Below are 12,082 nucleotides of genomic sequence, written 5' to 3' on the forward strand. Positions count from 1 at the left end.
TCGGTCATAGTGCATCCGAGCTGCGTTCATAACATAACCGCCTCTATCGCCGCATAAGCAATGAATAAATGGTTATCCACTGATTACGCTGCAAAGCACGCCACTTCTAAAATAGTATTACTTTAACTGATGGAGTTTGAATGTCATGGAACCCGTCGAAAAATTGCCGGATACAGTTGTATGACAAGCTTCGGATCACACGCGAGAGCATGACATGGGGTTTGTGCTTTAGCCTTCCATTGTTGAACGTTAGCCTTCATGCAATTTCGTAGTTGGACATGAAATTTGCATATTTTTCAGGCGCGGATACACAGCCTCATTGAGAACAGGGAAATACGTTTGAGAAAAATTGTTTCTCGCTGTTTCGAACAATTGATGTTCTTCCATACAGAAGCTTCCCTCGTGAAAGTGTGGACAAAGCGCAAAATACAGTGCCGTCGAGGTATACCTTGGAGATTCGTTGAAAATACAATTACAGTGCCGCTCGCAGGAATATATAATTATATTTCTTTCGCTGTTAATGTTGATTGTAGTTATCTTCTTCGTACTTGTTCTTTAAACAGAAATTTCGGCTTATTGTAATGTACGAGTAAGCCTTATACGAAGACAGATATATTTTACTCACTGGAAAGGCACCGAAGTTGCTCTGAGCTGGTGCGCTAGATCCTCGTTTCTGCACTGGCGAAGCGGGAAGGGGAATGAAACTATGTATATAGATAAAAAAAGATAAGGAGTTAATTCGTGTGTACAATCAGAAGCGATCCTACTAAATCCGCTCGAACAGTCACGTTTCGTGCAAGAGCTACAACGTCCCTTTCGTTGTCTTCCTGGTAGTTGTAATATCGGTCCATGGGCCGAAAACAGTGCCTTCAAGCAGTGGTCGCCTGTCAACACTGGTTAGGTAACTGTCCAGCGTCCGTCTCTCCAGCACGTATGCTGCGTAGTAAAATAATTCATAACTTCAGGCGTCTGGCACTGTTCTCTGTCAGGACTACTCGACTGGCCGATAGGTGTGGGTGGCAGTGGGTGTGAGCAGCGCCCAGAATTTCGGGCAGAGAAATACACTTCTGCAAATGCCTATCTGCATCAAGTACATGAGTATAATTTCGTGAAATACATAAGAGCCAGCCGGCTGTTGTTCAAGATAGTCGACTGCCCATGACCTTTCAACGCAGAAGCGGTTTCTCTCGAGGTCTTCCGCGGGCTTCCGTTGCAGGGAAACCACGTTATTGCCCGACATGGCTAAAACACACGACGTCACATCCTCATCGAATGGGCATGAAGTATATGCCGGTCTGCACTACCCATGTAGATGCACCGGTAATTGTCTTGGTTGTCTACGGCATTACGCAACCAAACTGCAAACAATATACCTAAATATTTTCACTGCAACAACTTCAATTACGTCATTCCATTACTAAACCCAAGTATTTTTTTCTAGTTAATTCTGTCATTTTAGGGCAAATCATTTATTTGGGTCTTCCGTCCATTTTCGTACTCGAAGATGCGTAGTCATGGCCGGATGCCAACTATTTTAGGCGCGTGCTTTCCCTAGAGAGCGCCGCCTAGTCTCAAGGTATAGGTGGTCGGAACGGTGGTAACTGTGCCAGGTTGCCCTGTCACTTCTGGCCTTCTCCTCCATATAATTCAAACGTACTTTTATTTCATGGGTAACACACAATTCAATTATATGTATTTGCAGGCGTAATTGTGGAGGCGTTCACTGTTCCTATAGCATTCAGCGGCCGCAGCTTCTGTGGTAGCCTAGTTTGGTTCGGAAACGACATAGTCTAAATTATTGCTACGATTGGTTGCCCATAATAGTAGTATGCGAAACACTTTACTTGCGAACGTCACAGCTTAATAAATATCTCATAATGTCCTCGCTCAATTCAGAAGAGCCAATGGCGCGAAACCCCTATGGTGCGCGAAAGGATAGCACTTTTGTTTTATTTTCTTCCGCCTAATTCTCCAAACTTGTCAAGCACCTTATTTTTTATGCCTGCACCACCAGAAATTAAAATAGTGATATCCTATTAGCATAGCGCCAATCGCTCTGTTTGCACCATAGGGCACAAGTCCATGGAGTTCAAATTCTCATAACTTTCTCCCGCACTCTTTAGCTACTGAAATAGGCAGCTATGTTTTTTTTTGCCTCGTTGGGCAGGCACAGGTCGTAAACGACTTAAGGTTCTTTTTTTTCACACCTTTATTGTCGTACTTCTTATTATTTTCTACTTACCTTCGCTCTTCAATTTCTTTGTGAGCTTTATGGTTCTCCTCAGATATTGCCGTTTTGTCATTGCAGGATGACGAGGTAAACTGGTGTAATTGAATGAGAAATCGGGTCAGTATCTTAAACGTATAATCTTGGCTGTTAGTACCCGCATTGTAATTTCTTACAATTAAGAGTGCAGACGTCTATGCTCCGTATACTAACGAAAATATAATAAAAGAGATAAAAAAATGAGAACACTTCCCAGTTGAAAAAGGCAACAGGAATTTCTGTTGCGACTACAGAAATTTCTGTTGTACGACAGAAGTTCCTGATATTTGTGTAGTTGCGACAGACATTTCTGATGTTACGCTTGGTCTTCGCGACAGAATGATTATGTTGCGACATCAGAATTTCTGACGTTACGACAGAAATTCTGATGTGGCAACAGATTCATTCTGTCGCGAAGACCAAGAGTTCTGAAGTCGCATCAGAAACGTTCTGTCGCGACAACAAGAGTTCTGAAGTCGTGACAACAGCTTTCTATCGTGACAGCGATTCTGACGTTACGACAGAAATTCTGTCGTCGCAACAGAAAGATTCTGTCGTGACAACGAAGAGTTCTGAAGTCGCAACAGAAGCGTTCTGTCGCGACAACAAGAGTTCTGAAGTAGCAACAACAGCTTTCTATCGTGACAGCGACTCTGATTTTACAACAGCAATTCTGACGTCGCAACAGAAACATTCGGTCGCGATGGCCAAGACATTTAAAGTCGCTACAGAAACGTTCTGTCGCGACTACAATAGTTTATGAAGTCGCAACAACAACTTTCTATCGCAACAGTGATTCTGACGTCGCAACAAGAACTCTCTGTCGGGTCTACACATTTTCTGTCGTGGCTTTAGAAATGTGCCACTTTATGTCGCAGCGACATAAGTTCTGACGCCACGACAGAAGCGCTTTCCGTAGCGACGCTTTAAAATTGTATGTCAGTTTCGTATCGGTGGTGTACGCTGTACTTTTCTCGTGAGCGGTATGCAATCGTGCTTCTCTGAAGCCGGCAACGCTGAGAGCACCGACACCGGTATTAATGTCGACGTGGCCAATTGTTATAATTGTGCCGGGATGACGACGCACCATTAACGCCCTACCAGCCTCTTCAAAATCGGCCACTCATCAAAATCATACCATCTACGGGAATGGCTGCGTATCCGTTTTGTTTTATTTGGTAAGATGTGGCACACAGGCCTGTGGACTTACATGTGCCCGTTTCACTGACACATTAATTAATTTCCCAAAAATATTGCATACGCTTTTGCGAAGCGATAAAGAAGTTTTGGGTTGTTTCACAAAGTTGTGTGAAAAGCTGTCTCGCAAGGGTCTCATTATTCTGCTACAGCACTGCCGTGGCAAGCCAGTATGCTGTCAGAAAGAACACTCATCCACGAATGTTTATGCAGCTATTTTGCATTGAACACACGAATTATATGCGCGTTCAAAAGTGTAAAGAGCGAGAGACTACTGTCGAAATTAGCAGTAACAACCCTAACAGTGTCCCCAGTCACCGTAGTCTATTTCTCAATTTCTTATTTAATATGGATATCGTACAGCAAAATCGATGTTCTAGCACTACCTGTCGATGGTAAGAACAGTTACTGTTCTAGAGACGCGGCAGTTGACGCGGTGGAGTGAAAGCGCATCTTGGCTCTTAAAATGCAAATGTAAACATCAACGCAGACAGATTCTTACTGTTGACATAGCTAAAATGTATGCTTAGAGACATGTTCGTCGTGGTGCAGTGACCATCCGTTTTATTGTGAAATGTTGCAACTCCGTTTAGTTAATTATGTTCCTAATATAGTAGTGTCATCAAATACCAAAGATGTCCCACAGGCTCCTTGGGGCTTTCTCAAGGAGGTTGTTGACATATTTCTTTTCCTGAAAGTTAGATTCAGCCTGGAGTACGTGTTCACTGCGAGTGGAAAAGCAATTTCTGCGGCACTGGTGGACTCTTCGTGCACCTTATTTAAGCCGACCTTATCAGGGTGTACTTAAGCGCGTCCGAAAAATGTGTGTACCTCCTGGAGTAAAAACATTTTTCTTTAAATTACATTTGGAAAAACTCCCTGTTAAAACTTGGTTGAATTCGAGGGGTTGCTTTGTGCCGTGGTCAACAAACTGTCGACTCTGTCCACGTGCCGAAACCATAGATCACTGTTTCATAGACTGTGGGCACGCTGTATTCTTTTGGGACATTCTCCAACGGACGCTTAAAGGGGACATTAACATGACTCCATATTCAATTAGCTTTCTGCCATGTATGGTCACGGGTGGTCCTCCCTATGACATGTTCATAGTGCTTGGTTTATATAGCCTATGGAGAAGTAGACTGTGTGATCGCCATGCCAAAAGCCCGTGATCTACAAGATACTTCTTTCGCGAAAGTGCTGCTTATATAAGAAGTGTGTACGCTGCGCAGGAACCTCCGCCAGACTGGATGCACTTGTTGGATGCATATGTGTGTTTGCCTTAGTTTTACGTGTATAGATGTGTCCACTTTGTAATACACCTTCAGTTTTGTTTTTCATGTAATGAAGAAAAAAAAAGTTTGTCGTGGCGCAGTGGTAAGATCCTGGTCTCGGGATCGTCAGGTACCAAATTCGAACCTCTGGCGGGGAAGCTTTTTTCTTTATAACTGGTTTAAAATTTTTCTTTTTTCTACTAACAAATTTACATAGCTTTAAAGAGGTCTCTGTCATTTTTAATTAAATATTGATCAAGAACTACAGAACTTTCGACTACAGGATGTCACACTATAGGTAACAGAACGTCAGACAGCAGAACGTCAGACAGCAGAACGTCAGACAACAGAACGACAGACAACAGAACGACAGACAACAGAACGACAGACAACTGAAACAACGTCCCAAAATACAACAGACTGAAATTCCCTGTTGTGTTTTTCAAGTGAGCTTGCTATAATATTGAATAAACAAATGACAATATCAAATGGAATAAATAGATAACCCATTTTATTTACTTAGCACGCAATCTCCCGCACTAGCTCCCGCTTTGCATGCTTTCTGCGACTTTCTGAGCTTTTTACATGCTCATGATCTCCTATCCACATCCCTTTTTTTTTACTAGCTAGGGAACAGAAGTCACAGGCAATAATTATTGTGCTGAATACCGGAAGCAATACGGATAAGAAAAAATGGGATACACTTCAGAAAGACCTGAGTGACAAAGGACAATACATAAAGGAAAGATCATCTTGACCCTAGTTTTGATGTTTGAAGGCTCGAGCGAAACCCTGCAAAGGACGAAAAAATGAAATATACCAACCAAACAACGCGCTGTCTCAATTGGCGGTATACCAAGGTTGTTTCAATCAAGTCTGGTAATTGAAAGTAATCGCTTTTTTGTTAGTTCTGTGTTGTTTGCTTCCTCTTGTGCGCGATTGCGCGCAAGACACCTCAAACATGAATTCCTACCAATTTACATAGTTTATCATTCTGTAAGTTTTATGTCCATCTCACGCTATGAAATGAGCTTCTTCTTATCTGTATATCGCCGTTGACCGAAGATATATTGAACAAGTGGCATTAGGAAGTAAGGCATGAGAACGAGCACTGTTAGTACCAGGAATATGTGTACACGTAAGCGAAGAAAAAAAAAAGGTGGACTTGCTTGGGGGTTCTACGCGTATTGACTACTCCAAGCTTAAACACTTTACTTTAATTTACGTTATAGAATATTTACCGTTGATTCATTTGCTCACATTTATATCGTGGTGTGACGATACACAACACGGGTTCGGCCTCTGTATAAAAAATTTAGGATGTAAGCATAGACTTTGGTAATAAAGTCGTAATGTATCTTCTGTGGAGAAGCCGAAGTGTTTGCCCGTTATGTCCCCCCGCCCTCTTTCACACTAGCTTCGAATCGCCAACTCCTTGCCTTCGACCACGGACTACGTGGTAAAGCAGTCGCTTGTGTGGTTGCTGATGATAAGTAGCTTAGTTATCCGAGCGATGAAATTGCTGAAGCTATTTAATCTCTACTGTTCCACTGCACATTTTCCTTATGACCAACAATACCTGCAAGGAGAAGACATCATAAAACAGCGAAGCTTGGTTACCGTTTTCTTCGGCGCCTTTTGTTAGATGGCTCGGAACCTTCAACGTGACGTTATCACAGAACAGCAGCTGCAGTATAGAGACGAAGGAAAAATAACAAATTGGTAAAGCTGTGCACATCTCCCACGTTCTCGGAATACCTTCAAGAAACGGTTTATCTAAACTGTCGGCCACTGTGGGCACATTGTCTTTAGTTGTTGTTTCTTTTTCTGAGAACGAATTATCCATGATGGAGAATAGAAAAGTAAAACAAGAAATAAAAATTTATATGTGCTTTCTCTCGCACCTATCTTTTATGTCTGGAGTTCGTAGGTACAAGACATAAAAAAAAATTCCCGGTTGTCGAGACCATCTCAAAACTGACATGTCAACAGAAAACCTTAAACTTCCGAGAGTTAGCTGGCAGTTTGCAGTCGCACCGAATTTATGATGACATACGCTGGCCTAGCTTCTCTGAGGGACCACAAAGTAAGGACGCACGTGAGTTCTTTCCTGCTACAATGATTTATAACATCAAAACACTCGAATAACAGCTTTAAACGCCTCGTGAATTCACATAATCAGGTCCTTGTGTAAAATAAAATTATTAGGAGCGCTTTATTTTTCAGCTTTAAAAATATTATTTACTTATTTCATTACAATTATGTTAACAAGATCTGACGGCAAGATGGAGCAGTGTGGTAGTAAATATCTGGTGGGGGCTCGCATTTGCTTCATTCGTTAAAACACAATGACATGACTATTGAGAGCAGTTGTTTCACCTTTAGGAGCAAACCACGTTTCCAGTGCGAATTTTCTGGAATGCAACTCTGCAGCCATACTGTGGTGAACGTGCTTTCAGTATATACAGTACTTTGACAAAAGTCTGATGTGTCTTTCTTTTTATTTTTGGCGCAGAGTCATTTATGTAACGTACATAGACAGTGGTAGCATAACTGCATGTGTGATTTTTATATTTGCTAGAGAAATAAAACTCTCTGCGTGATATCAGCACAAAAAAGGGACATATGGCAATATATGACTGGTATAGGACGCTGAGATTTAGTATTGATAATGTGATGCTTACAAAAACGTAAAATCAAGAAAACCAAGTAAAAAGGATTGTCCTAAGTGCAACGCATGACGAAGAAACAACAAGAAACTGAAAGATAGAACAACAGCTTAAGGACGCCTAAACAGCTTAAAGACCACTCCAATGCCGCAATTGCATGAGGCTGGGACGCATGTACGCTGTGTTCGAGAACGCGAGAGATTGCTTGCGCTTCGCAGGGCCCCTCGTTGCAGATACCTGTGCAGCCATGGTTCTCAGATTCACCAATTTTCTTGGGTCCCATGATTCTACATCAAAGGACTGTCTCAAAATGAAGAAGGAAAGGGCGGTGTTCAGGCAGATGGCGAGAGAGTGCTTATCTCGTCGGGAAGCTGTTGGGGCCGTTAGAAAGCAACACCTCCGACGCCATCGGAATTCAAAGAACGCAGATGGCTCAGTGACGAGCGCGTCACATCCGACAACTCCTCCTCTGCCCCCTAGACCTGGTGGAGTCGAGTATAAATCTGGCAACAAGGTCGTGCCGGAAAACGCCAATACTGAAGCTTGGCCCGTGCTACCAACGCTGCAGCTGCCGCCACAGCTGAAACCACAGTTGAAGATACAGCCAAAACCACTGCCGGAGCCATAGCCGGGACCACCGCCGTTACCACAGTTGAAGATAGAGTTGAAGCCACAGCCGAAGCCACAGCCGGAGCCACAGCCACATCAAAGGTTACAGCGCGCCGTAGTACACAGCGCCGACTCCCTAAAAACTGCGCGAAGACCGCCATGTAGTTCTGACACTTCAGCTCCACATAAATACCCTTCGCATATTCTTAAGCAAGCTGCATACTCCTTCAGTGCGAAGTGCAATTCAAACGCTGGGCGCCCTTAATACCGTACCTGCAAGGCTCGAGTAAGCCCTGTGGCTTACCCGTAGGTGTCCTATTCGCGATACGACCACTGGCCCCTGGGCCATCCCGGATGTATTCAACGCACATCAGTAGCTTTGCGACTTTCCTGTTACCATGCTTCGCTGCACACACATCGATAATTTCCTTGCTCTTACCTTTTTTTTTATATTCCCCCTTTCCCTTACCTCCGGTGCAGGGCAGCAAAACAGACGTTCATCTGGTTGACCTCCCTGCCTTTCCTTTCTTTGCTATCTCTATCTATCCTCTTTGTTTTTGTAACTGCTTATTGCGGAAACGGAGTTCCTAAATGGTGACAAGAGTGCTTGTCACTTGGGACTTACGCTTTGCCCCCCAAAAAAGTTGAAATAGCTTCACGGTGAACACAACATTAAGACAATGTAAAAAACAAAGAAGTGCAAAAATTGGCAGTGGCTTAGCTCGGCTATTTCAGGATATACGTAGCGAAAGCTAAGGCATAGCATGGTTATCCTAGGTTAATCTTGATTACAAGTCCAGGTAAGTCTGGTTGTCTAGCTATGTTGCGGCGTTTAGCCATTCGTTCGGCGCACTTTTCGTCTGTTTCCTGGGCGATTCGTTTCCTCTTCATCTGGTTCCGATGTCGATTCCAGGCCTCCTCCTGCTTATCATAATTGTCGTCGTCCATACTGCCGCCTCAACTGTGGTTGCGGCGCACGCGAGCTCTCCTTTTCAATCCTCCGACATGTTATCAGGCATGCGACGCAGCTGGCGAAGCGAGCGGACGCACACGCAACGGCGAGGAACGCAGTGTCCCGAGGAACGTGGAGTGACGTCATGTGCCTCCTCGGAGAACGGCCACGGCGAAATCGCAAATTCGCGGCCATTAATGCTTTTGCTTTAATATGCCAGGAAAGTATGTTACCAAGTAAAAAGGAAGAAAAGTGCCTTCACTAAATTACTAGGGCTGGCTGTTAATACCTTATAAAAAGTTGCATGGTCTTTGGGCCACCCGTAGCTACGGCTTTGCTTTAAAAAGCTTATCGTTTCCGATAGCGACCGGGAATACCTGCGACCTCTTTTATGATTATTACCATTCATAAATCGTGGAAAGCACGAAACCTTTATAACTGAAATCATTTTTCCTGCTGTCGTGCCGCAAATTTCCTGAATAATTCGTGGCAGAGCGCTTGCTGAGCTTCAAAAAAAAAAAAAAAAAAATAAACGCTTCTGACTCCGATGAGCCAAGCGTGAAGGCATAAATCCGAAGCTAGGTTAGTGACGTTTGTTTCAGAATTCTGGCGTGCCTCAACACATTTTTAAGATGCGCGAGTAAAAATATGAACTGCTTACCGAAGTACCATTTATGCAGATGAGAGTTAGGTGCGCAGAAAGTAGGGGCGATTTCTTCCAAGGAGTTCATAGTCATTCAATACGTGCGGCTGCTCTTTCGACTGTGGCAGCACAGACGGGTGAATATCAATGAAAAAAGCTGTGTTACATCGACAAGCAACACCTATGCTGTTTAAAACGCCGTATTGGCAGAACCGGAGTAAGTTTGCTTCGTCTAGAATTATTAATGCTCCCTTATACCCTGTGCGCAGGAGCTTCAGCGTTACGCTCCTTTGGATGCCCTCTGTCGAAAAAGGTGATTGAACCTTCAACCTTGAGCCTAGCAGCCGAGCGCTACAATCATTAGGATACCCCTGCTGTTGGATGGTCTCCTGGGAGATAAAGAACTCCAAAATTTTCAGTTGAATACCAGCCATATGTTTGCTATATTATAACTTACTGCTGACACGTGCTGAACGACACTCCGCCTTCATTTACTATGACAATTAAGTACCACGTGCGTTATGACTAAGCCTTAGGCATGAAAGGGACGCCGACAAACACCACAGAAGAGGTGCATGCGGACAACCTCATGAGAGTGGAGGAAAAACACTTTGCTAAACTTGATGTCAAGTGGGCATTTTTCAACGTCTGAAATAGTTCAACCGCTAGCTCATGGAAGAAAGATTGCAAATCATGGCAGTACTTATGACTGGTTTTCCACCATTAGCGACTTGTAAATTCACCGAAGCGTCCTAACGCAGTTGTGTCACCCAAAACCCAGTAACAATTCGCTTTAATTTAATCCTGCAAATCATGTAATTTCTTGCAATGTTTATGTTCATGCACTAAGCCGTTCACAAGACATGCTACAATGCAAACTCCAGTTAAGGCTGACACACACTTTCAGATATCGACGCAGCGATGTCGCGATGAGGAAGCCAATGTTCGACGTTTGTCAAGCGAGGAATGGTGTGGACAAGTGTATAATGGAAGTACAAAACGCATTATAAGATACATTTAAAACTTGTATACTGCATGTGTCAACGTGGAATTTAGCCCATCTTCGGGATCGGCCGAAAATCAGCGCATTAATAATTACGCACGAAAGGGATATCCCAAACATTAGAAATATAGGAAAATTAAAGAAGCGTGCATGTGTGCTATTGGAAGTACGTGTTCTTTAAAGATACCTATGAGCAGACAATAAATGCGCCGATTTTCGGCCGTGACTTATTTTCCTTTTATATAATGCAGAATGGAGCTGCGCCTATCGGTCTTTTATATTATGTTGTTATCCAAATTTCTGCTATAAACTGGAGCAAACAGTGAAGTACCTGGCGACCCATAAGCCATTCGAAAGGAAGGACTGGTAGAAAATCAAAGTGCGCTTTATAGCGATGACTTTATAGCAATGATCACTAATAAAAGTGCAGAGATAGCAGGCCAAAGGAGACACGCCCGACTTGGACCTTCAAAACACGTGCTCGTGCACACAACACTGTAGAAAGCTTTTATGTCTGTCGGCTTCGAATGCCGGCCGTTCTGCGCGCACCCATGTTATTGAGAAAGACGTGACTACCACAGCAGGGACCACCACTGTATGATGACGACGGCGTGACAAAGATGGCACGAGGACTATAGCGCGAAAAATACGGCTTGACGACCACAGCGTGAAGATCGGATAATGACGACCATATGACGACAGTGGCGACACGACGGCAGCGTCACTGCGATGGCGCATATCCAGCGGTATGATGACGCACTCAGTGGCTCATACCCCCTGGGTGCAGAAGACTGCACTATCTCCGAGATTAGCCCACCACAGCGCCAAAGGAAACAATCAGCTAACAAAAGCGTGCGTTGTAGAAAAAGCGAGACAATATCAGAATAGATGTCACGAGAAATAGTGCAGATACCACCGACAACAGGGGTTGATGTTATGCGAAGCATTTAGCGTGTAACTGACAATCTAATAGCGTTTGCAGTTCGGCAAAGCATGACCAGATGCACGGGCAACAGCAGAAGTTGCATGTTCAACGAGAGCAGCAAGGCAACGATGCCTTACTGCTGCCTTACTTCGGTGAACAAAATCATATCCTGTTCTGTTATGATTGGGACGATCCTGCAGGCTGTACAGTGCCACAGGGGGGCTGTACACGTGAGGTGCTACATGGATATGCAGTAGGAAAATAAGTTGCACAAGCATTGTAAATTCAGCTTCTTTATGCACATCTAGATAAATGTTTAGGGAAAGCGAAAGAAATTAGACCACTATTATTAGTAGTCGTAATTATTAGTAAGGGGACGAAGAGTGTTCCTTTTCTCGAAATGTTGCCTTAAAGCAATATTCCTTGTTCGACTATTCCTCACCATTGCAGGTTTCCATCTTCCTTTGAACTGTTTTCTTGTCTGTATAAGGAATGATTTTAGTGAAAGTGCATACATGGGAAGAACGTTCAAAATGCAAAACAT

General features: G+C 43.6%; 1 long non-coding RNA gene across 2 annotated transcripts in view; it reads right to left on the minus strand.

Moving 5' to 3' along the window:
* Positions 1-781: 781 nt before the first annotated feature.
* Positions 782-12,082, minus strand: part of LOC129386387 (uncharacterized) — a 30,744-nt gene continuing 19,443 nt past the window's right edge. Inside the window, exons 2-4 of one of the 2 annotated variants that reach the window (XR_011893631.1) lie at positions 6,358-6,424; positions 2,243-2,322; positions 782-936 (exon numbers count right to left, since the gene is read on the minus strand). This is a non-coding gene — a long non-coding RNA (uncharacterized lncRNA). Of the gene's footprint in view, positions 937-1,588; positions 2,323-6,357; positions 6,425-12,082 lie in introns of those variants that run through there. The other variant, XR_011893630.1, reaches the window with a different exon arrangement.

This window comes from Dermacentor andersoni, chromosome 4 (assembly GCF_023375885.2).
Source record: "Dermacentor andersoni chromosome 4, qqDerAnde1_hic_scaffold, whole genome shotgun sequence".
Classification (NCBI taxonomy): domain Eukaryota; kingdom Metazoa; phylum Arthropoda; class Arachnida; order Ixodida; family Ixodidae; genus Dermacentor; species Dermacentor andersoni.